Source organism: Malaclemys terrapin, chromosome 13 (assembly GCF_027887155.1).
Source record: "Malaclemys terrapin pileata isolate rMalTer1 chromosome 13, rMalTer1.hap1, whole genome shotgun sequence".
Taxonomy (NCBI): domain Eukaryota; kingdom Metazoa; phylum Chordata; order Testudines; family Emydidae; genus Malaclemys; species Malaclemys terrapin.
The window spans coordinates 6,866,057-6,884,262 of record NC_071517.1 but is presented as its reverse complement, the minus strand read 5'-3'; the positions used below and the strand labels follow the sequence as shown (position 1 = coordinate 6,884,262).

General features: G+C 37.0%; 1 protein-coding gene across 5 annotated transcripts in view; it reads left to right on the top strand.

Annotated features, from left to right (window-relative positions):
• CEP112 (centrosomal protein 112) overlaps positions 1-18,206 on the top strand; it is a 291,150-nt gene that overhangs the window by 216,194 nt on the left and 56,750 nt on the right. The window lies entirely within an intron of this gene.

The window sequence follows — 18,206 nt, the reverse complement described above, 5'->3', positions numbered from 1 at the left end:
TAAGGTTTCATTTCCGTCGATGTAAAGCATTCAGTTGTTTAGGGTAATACAAGGAGATGTAATTAACAATAATGGGAATAAGCAAATAACATTCTAATTAATTTCAGTGGATGTTTCCTGTGTGTGGTGCACACAAGGAGAGGCTCTCTTTACTTATTTCTAAAATGCACACTCAAGAATTTGTTCAAGAAGTTGAGCCCTTAGATCACCCCACAGTTATGATATCCATGTGAGAAGAGTTGTGCCAAAAGCTAGCACTATGGTGCTAAATTTTCGGAAGGGTGATTTAAAAAAACTAAAAGGAAGCCAAATAGTACCTAAAAGAAATGAAATAATTAGAACAAGAATGGAACTACTTACGCTACCATACCGGCATCTCAAGAGACATATCTACTCCTATAGAAAAAAAGAAGAAGCAAGAAAAAGTACAGTAAGACTAAATGACGAAGTATGAGAGAATATTTAAGCCAAAAAGATACACTTCAAGAAGTCCTGTGCCGGTATGTCTACATTATGGACCTTACAGTGGCACAGCTGTGCCACTACAACTGTGCTCCTGTAAGGTCTCCCGTGTAGCCACTTTTTGTGGGCAGGAAAGGCTCTCCTGCCGACATAGCGCTGTCTGCACCAGCAGTTTTGCCAGTGAAACTAATGTCAGTCAGGGGCGTGTTTTTTCACACACCTGACCAACAAAATTGTACTGACGAAAGTGGTAGTGTAGACAAAACCTAAAACTCACTTGCAGAGCAACAGATTATAATTAAGTCTAAGCAAGTGTTAGGGGAATTTAACTTGCACTACCTTATGCCTCACTTCTGAACATAGCCTTATGACTTTATCATAGGACCTTTCTCTGAACATGCTTATATATACTCCATTTCATATTACTCAGCTTGTTTGGTTTGCGGGGGTGCAGTTTTCATGTACAGAAGCTGTGGTGATTTGACCCTGTCTTACCATTCTTCTCTATTTATAATTCATTATTTCAGGTAATTTGCCTGGTTTACTGGTTTGTAATTCCCAGGATCACCCTAGTTCTTTTTATAAAGATAAGGACAACATTGGCTACTCTCCAGTGTAGTAGCTGATTGAGATGCAAGATTAAATTTTTTTTTTTTTAGCAGCTCAGCCAGTTCATTCTTAAATTCCTTTGAAATTGTTGAATGACTACCAACTGGTGGTAGTGTAATTTAGAGGACAGGTCCTGTAACTGGTTCCTTGTGGGTGTACCCCATGCTTGTATGGAGCCACATAGATTTCAGTATATTCATTTGCATGATCTGATCTGATGATGAATTATCATTTAGCTTAAACATCTCTTCTTTTGACATCGCACCATCTAGCAATTGCAATCCCTCATCTTTATTACGAAGAATAAATAAGTCTGGGTAGATATCTCCCCAACATCCTGTATGATAAACACACAGGGTAGGTGAAGTAATATCTTTTATTGGACCAACGTCTATTTGTGAAAGAGAGACGCTTTCAAGCTTCTTCAGGTCCTTTCACCAGCAGACATTGTTCCAATAAAAGGTATTACTTAACCCCCCTTATCTCTCTAATATTCTGGGATCAACATGGCTGCAACAAAACTGCAATGAACACACAAGTCATTTAGCTTCTCTGCAATCTCTCTATTCTCCTGGAGTGCTGCCTTTACTCCATAGAGTAATATAGCAGACACACTACTCTTGTAGGCTTTCTGCATTTCATATTTAACAAATGACTCTGCATTTTATCACATGGAATTTGTACAATATGTTCTTGCTTTGTAAATATTCATTTGGATATCTAAATTATTCACTGTGGTTTTCTTTTTAATATAGTTTTCTATTTAATAGTGCACACTAATGCAAAGCATCTGTTTGCCCCATACATTTATACTTGTGTAGCATTTGTATGCATTGTCTCCACTGTCATGGATATCCTTCATTTCTTTGGAATTAACTTGAGAAATTTTGCAGTTTTTTGTTTCTTGAAGTGGGAGGATGGGAAGTGGATGGTTGGGAAATAGGGAGTGGGTAAAATGATGTTATTAGCCCTACATAGTCTTTAATGTGAAAAAACAAAAGTGTTCCAAAATGACTTGCTTGCAGCTGCAGAACATGTCACGGAATAAAAACCACCGTTATTAAATGGGTGAGAAAGAATTATAATTGTTTTGAAGTTCTTATGATCAGCCTGCATATGCTTCATTGTAATATGATACTAAAGTGCCTCAATTATGATTTGTATATTTTGGTGCCAGAAGGTTTTTTTTTTTCTTATGCTAAATTATTAAGTTCTCTCAGCTGCTGGGCTGTCATATAGAGATACAGTAAATCACGTTATATTTTGTCATGGATTACACAGAGCAATAAATTTGGGAATAGAGATCAAAGTAGTTTCACAATCACATCTGAGTGTAGGAGGGGTGTTTAACTTGTAGAAAATCTGATTTAGGTGAAACTGTTGCAGTTCTTGTGTGAATTTGAAATGAATTTGGGTTTTTGATTGAAAATGAATGAGGTACAAATCCCAAAAAGAGTTTTCTTTTTAGTATTTAGTTCAGAGGAGTTAATTCTGACCTACAGCTGCAGAACTGAACACAGATAAATAATTAAACATTGAGAATGTTAGTCTCCAAAAGTGTTGTTTGTGTTTTTTAATTGCTTTCATGACTGAGCAATGTATTCCATTCTACTTTTAATTAGGTTTTTGCTGGACTTACAGCACCAATGACTAAACATGCGCAATACTTTCTGGCTCATGAAGTTGTACTATTCTTTTTTGGAAGCTTTTGTTTTATCTGAAACTATTAAAAGTAATCCAAGGTAATCTCACTAAGGAACACTGGTTACTTCAAATCACGGGCTTGGGTTTTTTGGCTCTGCTTCCCAACCGTAGGGCTTTTCTATTTATTACACTGTGACATCAGTTCCCCCCCTCTTTTTAATACTTACATTTCATGGAATAAAAATCTGTCTCAGAATGATGCACACTCACAATTTTTTTATTTTAATCGTTATCTTCTAGTTAAACGTTGCTTTTTATTGCCTCAAAATGTAACTGAAAATGAGTCTGTCACACTCATCTAGAACATACATTCTAATCTTTCTGTACTCTTTCCAATAGCCGTTCGCTCATGTACCATATGTTGATAAAGTCCAACGGTCACATCCTTAGATGATGTAAATTGTTATAGCTTCATTGAGGTCGTGTGGCTATGGCAGCTTATCTCAGCTGAGTATGTGTCCTCAAATTCTGACCGATCCTGCCTGCTGTAGAACTCATACCAGGTTAGCCTTTAGATGAGCCAAGGATCATAGCATATATTTGAATGACATTACTACCTAGTGGTAACATGTAGTATTTAAGAAAATGACTTGAGCTAGTGACTTTATTCACTCTATAAATGTGTCTGTGGTATAAGTGTAGCTGGCAGTGACCCTTATATTTAGGGTTTCTCACACTTTGCATTAATAAAGATACTTAGAATCTTTTTGGGAAGCTCCAAGAGAATGCACAGATAGCATGTGTTTATAAAGTCATAAAGATTAACATAAGAACAAAAGAACGGCAGTACTGAGTCAGACCAGTATCCTGTCTTTTGACAGTGGCCAGTTCCAGATGCTTCAAAGGGAATGTGCAGAACAAGGCAACTATTAAGTGATCCATCCTCTGTCATCCAGTTACAGCTTCTGCCATATTGAAGATTTAGGGGACACCCAGAACGTGCAGTTGCATCCCCAACCATTTTGGCCAATAGCCACTGATGGACCTGTCCTCCTGGAACTTATCTAATTTGTTTTTTAACCCAGTTGTACTTTTGGCCTTCACGACATCATCTGAACATAAGAATGGCCATACTGGGTCAGACTAAAGGTCCATCCAGCCCAGTATCCTGTCTGCCGACAATGGCCAATGCCAGGTGCCCCAGAGGGAGTGAACCTAACAGGTAATGATCAAGTGATCTCTCTCCTGCCATCCATCTCCACCCTCTGACAAACAGAGGCTAAGGACACCATTCCTTACCCATCCTATCTAATAATTTGCCAACAAGTTCCACAGGTTGTGACTGTGCTTTGTGTGAAGAAGTACTTCCTTATGTTTGGTTTAAACCTGCTGCCTATTAATTTCATTAGGTAACCCCTGTTATCGCGCTATAGAAAGGGGAAAATAATATTTCCCTATCCACTTTCTTCACACCATTCGTGATTTTATAGACCTTTATCAAATCCACCCTTATTTGTCTCTTTTCTGAACTGAACAGTCCCAGGGTTTTTTACTGTCTCCTCATATGGAAGCTGTTCCATACCCCTTAATCATTCTTGTTGCCGTTCTTTGTACCTTTTCCAGTTCTAATATACACCTATACCCCAATATAACGCAACCCGATATAACACGAATTCAGATATAAGGCGGCAAAGCAGTGCTCCGGGGGGGAAGGCTGCGCACTCCGGCGGATCAAAGCAAGTTCGATATAATGCAGTTTCACCTAGAACATGGTAAGATTTTTTTGGCTCCCGAGGACAGCGTTATATTGGGGTAGAGGAGTATCTTTTTTGAGATGGAGCAGCAGAACTGCATGCAGTATTCAAGGTATGCGCATACCGTGGATTTATGTAGTGGCAAGATTATATTTTCTGTCGTATTATTTATCCCTTTCTTACTCGTTCCTAACATTGTCAGCTTTTTTGACTGTTGCTGTGCATTGAGCAGATGTTTTCAGAGAACTATCCACGATGACTCCAAGATCTCTTTCCTGAGTGGTAACGGCTAATTTAGAACCCCTTCATTTTGTATGTGTAGTTGGGATTATGTTTTTCCAGTGTTTATTGCTTTGTACTTATCAACATTGAATTTCATCTGCCATTTTGTTGTTCAGTCACCCAGTTTTGTGAGGTCCCTTTGTAACTCTTCACAGTCAGCTTTGGACTTAACTATCTTGAGTAATTTTATATCATCTGAAGATTTTGCCACTTCACTTTTCACCCCCTTTTCCAGATAATTGGAGTTACATTAGCTATCCTCCAGTCATCTGGTACAGAGGCTGATTTAAGCACTAGGTTATATACTAAAAGGTTTTAAAATAGGGCTGTCAAGTGATTTAAAAAATTAATTGTGATTAATCGCACAATTAAATAAATTAATCACGATTAATTGCATGATTAATTGCATTGTTAAATAATAATAGAATACCATTTATTCAAATATTTTGGATGTTTTCTACCTTTTCAAATACCGGTTTATTGATTTCAGTTATAACACAGAATACAAAGTGTACAGTGCTCACATTATATTTATTTTATTACAAATATTTCCACTATAAAAAAACAAAAGAAATAGTACTTTTCAGTTCACCTAATATAAGTACTGCAGTGCAATCTCTTTATCATGAAAGTTGAACTTACAAATGTAGAATTATGTACAAAAAAAATGCATTCAAAAATTAAACAATTTAAAACTTTAGAGCCTACAAGTCCACTCAGTCCTGATTTCTTGTTCAGCCAATCACTCAGAAAAACAAGTTTGTTTACCTTTGCAGGAGATAATACTGCCTACTTGTTCACAATGTCACCTTAAAGTGAGAACACAGGTGTTCTCGTGGCACTGGTGTAGCTGTAGTCACAAGCTATTTACATGCTAGATGCGCTAAAGATTCAGATGTCCCTTCATACTTCAACCACCATGCCAGAGGACATGCGTCCATGCTGATGACAAGTTCTGCTTGATAACAATCCAAAGCAGTGCGGACGAATGTATGCTAATTTTCATCATCTGAGTCAGATGCCACCAGCAGAAGGTTGATTTTCTTTTTTGGTGGTTCAGATTCTGTAGTTTCTGCATCGGAGTGTTTCCCCTTTAAAACTTCTGAAAGCATGCTCCACACCTCATCTCTCTCAGATTTTGGAAGGCACTTCAGATTCTTAAACCTTGGGTCAAGGGCTGTAGCTGTCTTCAGAAATCTCACATTGGTACCATCTTTGTGTTTTGTCAAATCTGCAGTGAAAGCGTTCTTAAAAAGAACATGTGCTGAGGCATCATCCAAGACTGCTATAACATGAAATATATGGCAGAATGCAAGTAAAATAGAGCCGGAGACATACAATTCTCCCCCAGGGAGTTCAGTCACAAATTTAATTAACACATTTTTTTTAATGAGAGTCATCAGCATGGAAGCATATCCTCTGGAATGGTGGCCGACGCATGAAGGGGCAAACGAAAGTTTAGCATATCTGGCAAGTAAATACCTTGCAATGCCGGCTATAAAAGTGCCATGCGAATGCCTGTTCTCACTTTCTGGTGACGTTGTAAATAAGAAGTGGGCAGCATTATCTCCACTAATGTAAACAAACTTGTTCGTCTTAGCGATTGGCTGAACGAGAAGTAGGACTGAGTGGACTTGTAGGCTCTAAAGTTTTGCATTGTTTTATTTTTGAGTGCAGTTATGTAACAAAAAATAATCTACATTTGTAAGTTGCACTTTCACGATAAAGAGATTGCACTATGGCACTTGTATAAGGTAAATTGAAAAATACTGTTTCTTTTGTTTATCATGTTTACAGTGCAAATATTTGTAATCAAAAATAATAATATAAAGTGAGCAGCGTACACTTTGTATTCTGTGTTGTAATTTAAATCAACATATTTGAAAATGTGGAAAAACACCCACAAATATTTAATAAATTTCTATTTGGATTCTATTGTTTAACAGTGCGATTAAAACTGATTAATCGCAATTAATTTTTTTTAGTTGTGTGAGTTAACTTCAATTAATCGACAGTCCTATTTTAAAACTTTTAAATAGAAAACATACCATACTTTCTGTAATTGTCTTATGCTTACTTCTACTAGACAGACTACAACAGGAGATGAATAAAGTAAGAAAACACTAAATAATAAATACCATACTTGTACTGTACCAGATTTAGGGAAAGAAAAGTTAAGATAGGCAGCAGTGACTTCAGCTAGACAGCCACTTTAGCTTCTAATTCTCTCACAGTTTATTTAGTGAAAGCAAACACCAAACTCTTAAAAATAAAAATAATAATCCTTCCCTTCCAAGCTTCCATACACTATTTTACCATATTTTACAATTTGTTGCCAAAGCGTTCCATGCTCTCAGTTGCTAAGGGCCTTGACATGTTACAGGCTTATCCTGTGAAATGGTGAATAAAGATCTGAGGAAGAGTGGTTTGATAGTATACTCCATAAACTAGAACAGGCACAGGGGTTTGCCTTTCAATGTGGTAGGGAGGACTTGGACATTTATTTTACCTATTTTGGGGGGCTATGGATTATAAAGGGCCTTGGACTTCCCTATATAGGTTTATTTTCTATTTCAGGGTCTTTCAGTGGTAGGTAACCTAGCTGTTAAATCTGTCAATCTTCTCAGGAGTCATGTAAGGATCCTTTCACTGGTAAGCATTGGGAAAGAAGTTTCTATGTCTGCAATTCTGGTAGCCTGTCCTGGGGGATCCTCAAAGTACTACCACCCACACCTGATGTCCCATTTTATAAAGGGACGTCATGCCCTAGGCTCCTGCTATTGTCCATTTTTTCAGAATTTACTAGTGCAATTCTAGCGGGGTGATGGTGGTATTTTCCTGGCAGTTCCTGATTTATTATCACTCATTGAAGAGCGAGGAAGAAGCCAATTTGTCTGACCATTCATCTTATTTGGATATTGGAGAGAAGAAGGGAGAGTATTTTATAATGCAGAAACCACCTCCATAACATTTTTGGCACAATCCAGTTATAGAAGATTGTGTCTTCCAAATGATTCAGGTAAATGTAATTTGCTGTTTGCTCTCTAAATTGCTTATATAGACATGCTGGGTATTGTTTTGTTGTGTAAAGTAAATATATGGCAGTTGCTGACTAATTTAAGGTATTATTATAAAGAAGGCATGTTTGAATCAAGTAAGTAAACAAGCTAGCAATGTCAGAGTGAATCAGAATCAGCTTCATCAATTCCGAGAGGCCCAGAGAGTTGATGGGGTTGAATTTGTCATTAAATTTGTAGAACTCTGGATATACCAAAAAAACATTTTTTCGTTTAAAACTGCTTAGAACTTAGATCCAGTCCTGTCATTCTTATTCATGAGATGTGCTGCTTACTCGTTCAGGGAGTCAAATCAAAGTCCATGGGACAACTCGTATAAATAAAGGTGACAAGATTAACTCATATGGATGCCAACTTCCTAAAGAACTAATGGCATTGTGATTGAACTGTTGATTTGTGTGATTGTATTCTGTTTTCAAGAAAATTTTGAAAAATGTTCTCTCTTTACTCTTCAGTTCTATACTGTGTTTAAAGGAAATCATTAGAAGCTTACAAAGATGTACATTACAGTATTTACTGTTCAGATTTTTTTTTTTTGATTAATGATTCTTTAAATATTCTTTAAAAAGTGAAAAAAAGCAAACATTGTGGGCATAGTATTCTTATTTTAGCAGTACAGGATTTCATTTTGCGTGATCAGTCTGTAATTAACATGTCCCATTATTTGACTCCAGTAACCATATTAACTTGGTTTCGTATACCTAAAACATTTGGACTGTGATAGAAGCGTGTAATTCGTGAGCATTAGGAAAGGGTTCAATGTCTATTTTTCCCCCTCAAATTGCACAATAGTTAGAAATACTCTATTGGGTTAAATAGACTCTTCAGGCATAAAGCACTGGAAAGAATTCAGTAGAGGAAGTTGTTTTCATTAAGCACAAATTGCACTAGTTGTTTTTTTTTTAGTTGACCCCCATTAAATGTGGAACTGTAGGTTGGTGCAGAAAGGCATTTCTTCATAGAACAGGTAGAATGTCAAATTCTTTTCTGTTCCTTCTTGTTTCTTCCTCATGAAAAGTGCTTAGCACATGAACAAGAGGGTTTTTTTTCTTCCATAAATATATCAAGAAAATGCCATAGGATTTATAGATCTGCAAAAGTGGAGTTACAGTAGAATATTAATAGGATTTGTGGGTATGACAGATTGGGATTTCTATCATTCACTTTCAGAGCTCTTGAAGTCATTTGGTACTTAACTAATTACTCTGTTAACATTGTTTTAGATATTGAACAATTTTAATGGTCTTTTTGGTAGCTCAAATTACATATTTGAACTGGGTCTGCTATCTTCGCTTTTACACAGACGTTCAGTTTTCCACATCATATGTTATCTGATTGGTGGAAAGAGCAGTAAAAAGGAAAAGCGTATTGGTGTAGAAAATTATCTACTGTAATAGTTAAAACACTTGAGAGAATATATTTTCCAAGGTTTGAAACTGAAGTAAAGTTTTACATTCAAGTGAGATGAATTTGAGAGCTGATCTGCTAATCTCTAAAATTTAAACAGATGATGTACAAAGTGTTTTAATATCCTTAATAGCAACCAAAATTGCTTGAGTTGACCGATCCGAGGGTCATTTTCCCTTAACATCTGTCAAATTACGCAATATTGAATTTTGGTATAAAGCATAATGCTGTCAGACTCATAGAAATATTCCAGAAGGTGGAGTTTTTTTAAGTAAATGGGCCCCATTTACATTAGCTCTTTGATGTTAAATTCTTTGCTGCAGATCAGAGAACAGTTGCTTCTTCCCTGAAGCAAGTTTTCATTTTCTCTCTCCCCTTCCTCCCTTCCCCCCACCTCTTTTTTTCTTATTTTAAGTTTGCTTACACTTCTGTGAAGCTAATTAATGAGCATCAACTTGTATATGACCATTATTTGACTAGTTTTTGAAAAGTGATTAGTTCTTAGCTGGTTTCTTAAACTAGTTTCTTAAACCTGCTTCTCTGTCAGTGCATTGGGATATATATATATATATATATATATATATATATATATATATATATATATATATATATATATATACACAAAACACCCTCTAGAGTTCAGGGGAGCTGTCCTTTTAAATCATTTGTATTTTAAAGAGAGACTAAGGATGCAGTCCTTGCCCACATCAATGGCAAAACTCCCATCTACTTCAAGAGTGGCAGGATTTCACCCTAAATCTTTAAATATCATGACCTCTCAGTCATATTATTTATTTTTACTGCAGCAACTAATTTACTTACAATAATTAAAACTTCAGTTATATACCACTAATTTTTTATCTGGAAGTCACTATTTGAAAGCTGAAAGATTTGCATTGACATTGTTTATGCCTATCTGACCTCTTTTTTTATTAATTAAAAAAAAATCATTGCTCTAACATTGATTCTGCAAGGTGTTCCACCAAGTCCTGGAGGTGCTGTGTGCTCTCAGCTCCTATAGTCTTCAGTGGAAGTTGAAGATGCTCTGCTGCTCCAGAATTCATTGAGTTCCTTTCAGGATTGAGCCCATAACCACTGGGAAGTTGTGGTTTATCAAACTCTTCATAAAAGTAAAAAGGAAATAATGAAGCAAATTATTATTTTAGCAGCAGTTCATTCTTTCTTCTTCATTGTAGGTGTTGCCAAAATGAATTGTACAGTTGAATGCCATATCCTTATACCTTGGGAAAGCCAATTTCTGACAGATTCTGTACTCTGTCTACAGTGCATTCATTAATGACAGACCACTTTGCAGAATGCTAGAAAATCAAATCTCAGGAAAGTGACACCTCTTGCCATGGATATCCACAAGAAAACTTACGGGGTGGGAAGAATTAAAGAAAACGGGCTGTTCTTATGTCTGACTTGGTGTAATAGTGACCTATAATAATTTGATGGTATGTCAACCAATCAATTAATTGACATCTATTTCTCTTCATGGAAAGATATCAGTTGTACTGCTGGCAGTGACTAAAAAAGCAAAAATTAGGCAACAAAAATTATGAAATGAAATATGCTTCATAAAAGCAATAACATATGGATTTTGAGTCATTAATAATTCAATAAAAATCAAAATGCAACTTAACTAAATACAGTTTTGAGGTCAGATTGTCCTCTCATGGGAGATTCATGTCTGTGTAACGCTGTTGACATTGGTGGAGTTACTCTTACTTTACACTCAAGTAAGAGGAGAAGTGGGCTCATTATTTGAGTAGAGACCATTTAAAATAATACTTTTGTCTTCATGTACAGATTAGACTATATTTACAAGTGACCAGATTTACAAGCTACAAAGAACAGCAAATGAATGGCAGATTTCTGTCATGTCATTCCAATAAACAATATTTGGCAGGCTGAAGCAATTAGTAGGTGACCATGATGATAGGTGAAAATTAATAGGATGAAAGTCTGTTTGGTTATAGCCATACTACTTATATTTCTAATACTATGAAGCTACAGACAACTTTACAAGGGCATTTTCCTTTAGTCCTACTCTTACAGCGATAATATTTAAGGCTGTAGTCCCTGTTATCTGAAGAAATGACCCTATTTCCCTTAGGATATTCCACATTGTTACTTCCTCAAGACTATCTAAACCAAGGGGTCTCACAAGAATTTTTTTGGTGGCTTCAGAGTGCGGCCATCAATTCTCAAATACCTCATTAACTTTAGGAAAAACAAAAAACTTGCAATATACATGTCCAAATCATTGTAATTTTCTTATATAGGTTTTTATTGCAGACTCAATAATAAAAATAATGTACAGTTGTCTCTATTCTTTACTGGACTTAAATAGAATAGAAACAAATAATGTGCTTTGCACGTTCTTGTCTTTTTTGTTGTTTCTTGTGCTTTTTTGGTGGCCTTTTTTTTTTTTAAAGACTTGCTAGCTAGTAAGCCGGTTTCTGTGAAAAATGATATTTTTATGTTTGTTAACACTGCTTCCTCCCATCCCCATCACCGCCCAGGAGACTGTGGTCTGCAGAGTTATTCCCTGCGGCCCGCCATAGGCACCAACTCCACTGGCAGCCAAGCTCCCCTCACCCCCCGCCCCCTCCCTCAGCACGCCGTGTCCCTGCTCCTCCACCTACCTCCCGCAGCGCTTAGGACTTTCCAGAAGGAGGGGAAGGAGCGAGGATGCGGTACCCTCGGGGGAGGAGGCGGAGAAGAGACGGAGCTGGGGTGGGGATTTGGGGAAGGGGTTGGAATGGGGGCGAGAAAGTGGTTGGAAGAGGCGGGGCAGGGGCGGGGCCTCATGGACTAGACGAGCAGTCTGAGGTATGAAGTTCAGCATGTATGATTCTTTGCTGTGAGTAGTTGGGAAGCATCTTTGTTAAAAATGGCAACGTATTTTGTATGAATAGTTACTTTAAAAAGTTCCTTCCATTACAGCTATGTTGATAGACTGTTAGTGTAGATCATCATCAGTGTTACTGACCACATAAGGAATAGTTACAGGTGTTTATATTTTATTTAAACCCCTCTTTGCATTATAGTTTTTAAAAAGTTAATACATTGAGTTTTAATAGCATACTATATTACTCTTCATTTTTGACTATACTTTTGTATCATTGTATGAAAAGGTTTCAGTGATGCGGCCCTCGGGCCAATGTACAAGTCTTCGTGTGGCCCTTGTGTTGATTTGAGTTTGAGATCCCTGATCTAAACAGATGACCACGTATTAATGTTTGGATAGGATTTTTTGCATAATTAGAAAAATGTGTATTTCAAATATAAATACCAAGCTCCCACCAAGTAGTCTTTTGCTGTCTCTGCCCCATCCTCCCCAATTATTTGTTATCTAATTGGCTGTCATAGTGCAGATTCTATGCTACATTGGGGCTGCTTTGCACGATTGTTCTGGTGCAAAGCAGCCCTAGAGAAGGTTTCTTACTGGATATGGGAAATCCATGGCAGTTGGAGTGGGTTTTTCTCCACCCTCCCAGCTGTTGACTTGGGGAATCTAGCTGGGGTTTCCTTATTCTCAGCAGGTCCTCAGGTTCTGAAATGACCCCTGGGGTTCATTGGCAGTTAGGGTGAGCAGACAGCAAATGTGAAACATCGGGACAGGGGGTGGGGAATAACAGGAGCCCCTATAAGAAAAAGACCCAAAAATCAGGACTGTCCCTATAAAATCGGGACATCTGGTCACCCTATTGGCAGTTTGCTCTTGCTAATGCTTATGTTGCCTCTTCTGATTGCTCTGAAAGCTGCTGCTGCTGCTTGTCTTCTGCTGGTGACAATATGAACATTCTGGCCGCAGGGCTGGGGGCTCACAGCCAGTCTTCACATGCCATCATGGGGGAGATCAATTTCAGAGCTAAAAAGGTAGAGCTGCCAGTGTAGACAATCCCAAACGCTATCACCTGCTGCATGGCACAGGAATCTTAAAGGAGGATGAAAATAGATTTTAAAAAGCAGACATAGATATGCAGTGAGGTCCTGCACTTTATTCCACCATTGAAATATTATCTGAATGATGATTGAATAACTTAGCCATGCTAGCACTGAACAAACCAGTGCTTGTCCACCTCATTTTCTTGGCCTAGAAGTAGAATCATTAGGTCTGTGAGGATGAAGGAAAAAACTGTAGGCAACATATATCCCTTAATCTGCTTGTGCAACTCTCACTGGCATCAGTATGACTTCCATGGATTGAAGGCAGTATATGGCCCTAATTATGCACACTACACCTGTATACCTTATCTTTTGATCGTTAATCGACCTTATTTTGCATATGTTTTGTAGATGTCTCCAAAGAATGGGAGATTTTGAATGCCATATGTTCTGCAGTAACCAGGCAAAACAGGATGAGTTAAGGACAAAATCATAAACTTGGAATTTCTTGCTATTATAGGCAGAAGTAAGAGCCTTAACATTTCATAGAAACCCTGCCACATTTGGAAACTAAAAGACATATTTTGCCAGAACCAACTCTAATTGTCATTATCTTTCTTCTCCGCTTTTACTCACCAAGATATTTGTTTATAAATAGAAACTTTGACTTACATAAGTAACCTTCTGGTGCTGACTCATTCAGGAGAATTATAATCTAGTGTTTATAATGTCAGAACTAGATCTGGGCAAATAATGGATTTTTCAGTTTGCTGGCAATGCCAAAATATACGCAAAAAGCTTCATTTTGGATCAAACCAAAAACCATTTTTTCTAACTGTTTTGGTGAATTGAAAAACAATATCAAGTCAGGTCAAAATGTTTCTTTTTGATCTGACATTTTTACGAAAGCAAAGGAGGGACCTCTTTTATAACCTTTTGCTCAGTGGTTATGGTTCTAGCCTGGAATGTGGTAGACACAAGTTCAGTCCCCCCCCCTTTTACCTAATATGGAGAAGAGATTTGAACTTGGATCTCCTACATTGCATAAGAGTGTCCTAGCCACACAAGCTATGGGATATTTTGGTGTGAGTCTTTGTCAATCTCTCCTGTTGAAGCTGTGCCACATTTTATAAATAATTAAATTGTTATTGGAGCAGGGACTTGGGTCTCCTACATCTTAGATGAGTGCCATAACTGTCAGGCTATAGAGTTATTCTCACTCTTTTTATTCTCTCATTCTCATTCTCTCATTTATTTGCCCCCGCCCCGCCCCCTCCAAAAAAAATCCACCTAGCTCTAATCAGAAGTGACCACAAGGTAAGTGGTTATAATGTCACTAAAACAGGACCATAGTTCCATTGAGTGAGTTAGGCAGGAATAATGGAGTGATTAAAAGTTGTTTTCTCTTTACACACAAATATCTTGCTAATCATCAATGATGTTACTGAAAAGTAGATGAAAGTTTTTGGTGACGCACAATATTTTTCAGACTTTTCTGGAGTGTGTTGCCATAATTGGTTGTTATGTTTAAGTTCCTTTATTTTTAACAGTACTATTGTATTTCATGAAAAGAAGAAAATAAAATTCAGTCTTCATTAACCATAGTATCCAATATTTCAAACATCGTAAAATGTAGGCTGTGGGTCTAATACCATTAAATTGTTTGTATTCAATGTGCCATTGAAGTCAGTAGAGTTTTACTTAGTATCTATAGTTTGGATATAAACAGTATGGATTATAGATGTATGAAACTTGTTACAAAACTGTAGTTGCTTTTTAAAGCTGAAAAACTGTAACAAGGCCATAAAATATTTTATTGTAATGCAAAAGACTCTACTCTGTAACATAAACTAAGTGCGTATAATATTTTCATAATGAAGTCAGTTTTAACTAAAGTTTGTCTTAAAACATGTGAAACTAAACAAAAACTACCATGGCTTATTGAATTTAAGCCCTTTTGCTATGAAAATGCACATCATAGCTGATATTTCAGCCAGATGTGAATTACAGAAGTTACATAAAGCACATGAAAAACTAGGTTTTAGGACCATTAACTGTATTGACCCTGCTGTCCATTGCCATGAAGTTAGACCTTAATGAATACTGTCTGACCTTCCAAAGGATTGTTATCCAGTTTGATTTCTCTTCATCATTGTTTCTGAAATACATGTCACCTGAAAGTGAGGAAATATGCTAAAATTAATACAGAAGCAGCTTATGTTTCATATAGTACATGATAGAGTTGGCCTATTATGACAGTTGAACTCAGTTTTGAAACCGTCCATGAAAACTGATGCTTCTTTTCACCATTCCATTTTTAGTCTCCTCATTTGTCAAGATAAATTTAATTTAAATCCTAAACTATATTCTCTACATATACACCTCTACCCCGATGTAACGCGACTCGATATAACAAGAATTCGGATAGAATGCGGTAAAGCAGCACTCCGGGGGGGTGGGGCTGCGCACTCCGGCGGATCAAAGCAAGTTCGATATAACGCAGTTTCACCTATAACGCGGTAAGATTTTTTGGCTACCCAGGACAGCGTTATAGCGAGGTAGAGGTGTAGTTATATGTAAGCACTTCATAGAAAAATGCTTACCCGGCACAAAGCCTAAGTAAAAGCGCTTTTGCACAGCCATGTTCCATGTGTTGGCAAGGGGCAGATTTGCCTTCCCAGGCTACAAAGCAAGAGCCCATAGTCCAAGATCTCAAATGAATATGGGTGCAGGTTCTGTGCAAAATGGGGATGTGTAATATGTTCTGGAGTAACATAAGATAATTGAAGTGGATCCCCAGTGTGTCACCATAAGTTTAAAAAAACAGTTTGATTGACCAGTGTGATATAACTTGTAGAAATTACATACTACGTAGCACCAGCTTTAAAGCCTGGGTTGCAATGATGTCAGTCCTGTAAAATGGGACAGAACTACATATAAAAGTTGAAGCATATACTTTCAAGTGTCCAGTAGTTTTAGATGCCTCAATTTTTAGGTGCCCAACCTGAGAAACGTAGAGCCTGTTATTCAGGTGTGCTGAGCACTCACTTTTCTATTGGTTTCAGTCAGAGCTGTGAATGCTGAGCACCTCAGAAAGTTTAGGCTTTAACGTGTATATAAAAATTTGGGGTTAATTGATTAATTTAAAGAAAAGCAGTAAATGAGCTATTGAGGGTTGGTTTGCACTTCTGATGCCATCTTATTAAAGCTGTTATGTCTTTAGTTTTACAAAATTAAATACAATAGTTAATTTTAAATCAGATTACTATAAACAGTATTATAGAGGTTTGAGTTCCGCTAGGAATAAAGCCTTGAAATTTAGCAAGTTTCTTTTTCAGATCTTTTTGGTCATTGTTTGTCAAACTGGCTACCCCAGCTCGGTTCGGTGTGGACTAACTTCTGATATGTTTGTGAAAGTTATGGGTGTGTGTGCCTGTGTTATTTATTAAGATTTCTTCTTTGGGTTCAAGAGGTTATAAAATTGACTATATGAGAGATGAAGTCCTTCAGTCTCAGGCTGATTAAGAGTGAACACAAGGGTAATGTGACACTCTTTGCACAGTCTTGCTAACAACTCTCTCTCTCTCCACACACACACTATCTATATATATGTGTGTATGAAAAATCTTTCTGAGAGTATAAAGTAACTTAATCTTTCTAGTACAGTAAGTATTTTTTTAATTTGCCCTAAAGATAAACATCCAGTTACAATAATTTTATGACCCACAGTGGTGTCAATAAGTGATCTGAAACCAGAAGACTATTAAGGAAAAAAGTGTTAAATGCAGAAAGAAGTGTAGATTGGAACAAACTGTGTGATGCTTCCACATAATAAATTCTTCATCAATTAACCCATCACTATGTTGTATATTGACTAGGATTGAGTGGACCCCATATTCAGTAGATTACCTAAATTAGATAAACAGGTTACTTTTAAATGAAATTCACCTGTCATTTCAGAATCTTTTACTTCACTTCAGGAACACAGTATTTAGAGACATTAATAGAATCTTAGGCACGGATTTAGAGGTAGCGCATCCACTCATGATATAGAACACGTGATTAGTCCTACAATTAAATGGTAACATTCTCATCTCCCTTGGACTTAAAAATTATACTCATTCACTAGAAAAGTGTTTCTGATGATGCTTTAGAGCAGTGGTATTTCATACCATATAATAGTTAAATATGGAAACATCTATGCATCTTCCACCTTTGTACTAGTTAAATCCGAAGAAATTTGGGATTTAAAAATGAAATATTTTGGTGAAATAAATTTTCGTATGTGACTAATATATTTTACATTAAAAATAGCATTTAGAAAGGCATGGATTGTAAAAGTTTTCATGTTCTACTAGAATAGCTGTTTCACATTTTCTGTACTATTTTAATGTATATTCATTAAGCCTCTGATCTTGCAGGCTTATGCATGTCTGCAACTTTAAGCATGTGTAGTCACATTGAAGTAAATCAGACTATTTGCTTGAGTGAAGATGCATGCATAAGCATACACAGGATTTGGAGCCTTAAATCCCAATTTTGCAACTGGCTCCACACAGGGCCCCTACGCCCATACAGAGCCCCATTGGCTTCAGCAGTGCTCCACACTGACATTGGGGTCTGCCTGCGCAGACCCAGCCGCTGCATCAGGACTTTGTGATGGATTCTGTCCTCTCCAGTGTTGTGAACAGAACCTTTTGCATAAGATCACTTTGAAAGGCTGCTCGCCCTAGACTTGCTTCAAAACTCAGCTTTCAGAGTACTCTTTTACTGAAAGATACATTTTTCTCAGACATTTAGCCTCAAATTTTAGAACCAAAAATACGAGAACCATTAACAGAACATTTATGAGGAAACTTTTTGAGACAGGTCTATCAGATATAGTACAACAATGGCTTTTAAAACTCCAACCCATTTCAGAATTGTGTCCTTAGTTTGGATGAAAACTAATGGTGAATTTAAGAGCTGTTTTTTTTTTTTCACTAGATTACAGCTACACCTGCTTCTCAATTACCCGTGATATCAGAACAACAAAGTGGCCTTGTTTCCAATTTTGTTTTATTCCTTATCTTTG